Source organism: Penaeus monodon, chromosome 30, assembly GCF_015228065.2.
Source record: "Penaeus monodon isolate SGIC_2016 chromosome 30, NSTDA_Pmon_1, whole genome shotgun sequence".
Taxonomy (NCBI): Eukaryota; Metazoa; Arthropoda; class Malacostraca; order Decapoda; family Penaeidae; genus Penaeus; species Penaeus monodon.
In genome coordinates this window covers 7,185,989-7,186,251 of record NC_051415.1, presented here as the reverse complement: position 1 = coordinate 7,186,251, position 263 = coordinate 7,185,989, and the positions used below count along the sequence as shown (strand labels likewise).

Below are 263 nucleotides of genomic sequence, written 5' to 3'. Positions count from 1 at the left end.
AATGGTGATGCAGGTAATTTGACGACTTCAATCACAACGATATTGGAATGATAGATACACGGAGAGATAGATGAATAACAACCAGTCACAGTTGTCAAATCAGTAAATAAGAAATGTTGATTGAATCTTGATATAAGTCGATTCAGGGTGGGTGAGTGTCGAGGGGGGGGGGGGCTCTTGGAAATCCTATTAGATTTTTTTTCGAGATATTGAATTATCTCCCACGCTACTCGGCTTTTCAAACTCATTAATATCGTCATCGG

At 39.5% G+C, this 263-nt stretch overlaps 1 protein-coding gene across 1 annotated transcript in view; it reads left to right on the top strand.

The window, feature by feature from the left end:
- Positions 1–263, top strand: part of LOC119592493 (rho GTPase-activating protein 8-like) — a gene marked incomplete in the record, with an annotated part of 123,930 nt that overhangs the window by 59,553 nt on the left and 64,114 nt on the right.